Here is a 581-nt window from a genome sequence, read left to right on the forward strand (position 1 = left end):
GACAGTTTTCTCCTTTCTTTAAATAAGCCTACCTAGATTCTTTTCCTTATTGATATTTTCTTCGAATAATTTCGAAAAATAAAGTATAAATACATCTGATTTGTACTTGCTATGAGTTAAAAGAATACAATAAGTTTAAGTAAATAAAAAAAAATTTAATATTTCATCAAGGAACCTTTCTAGGGCAATACCTTTGAGGGATTCTCTTTTTTTATTAATATTTTCCTCGAAGAGAGAATTTTGGAAAATAGAATACAAAATATATTTAATTTGAGTTTTTTGAGTTAAAAAGAAATAAATTACTAGATTTGAGGCTTTCACGGCCATTGATACAATGTCTAGATATAGCTTCCGGAATGGAGCCGTGTCTTGAATCAGCGATATGCGGCATATCGCTGATTCAAGACACGGCTCCATTCCGGAAGCTATATCTAGACATTGTATCAATGGCCGTGAAAGCCTCAAATCTAGTAATTTATTTCTTTTTAACTCAAAAAACTCAAATTAAATATATTTTGTATTCTATTTTCCAAAATTCTCTCTTCGAGGAAAATATTAATAAAAAAAGAGAATCCCTCAAG

The 581-nt window shown here is 29.4% G+C and overlaps 1 protein-coding gene across 2 annotated transcripts in view; it reads left to right on the forward strand.

Moving 5' to 3' along the window:
• The window catches only part of LOC116846231, a 106,310-nt gene that overhangs the window by 75,748 nt on the left and 29,981 nt on the right, over positions 1-581 (forward strand). The window lies entirely within an intron of this gene.

This window comes from Odontomachus brunneus, unplaced genomic scaffold (genome assembly GCF_010583005.1).
Source record: "Odontomachus brunneus isolate Ranch 3 - 2012 unplaced genomic scaffold, Obru_v1 Obru_scaffold_062, whole genome shotgun sequence".
NCBI classification, from domain to species: domain Eukaryota; kingdom Metazoa; phylum Arthropoda; class Insecta; order Hymenoptera; family Formicidae; genus Odontomachus; species Odontomachus brunneus.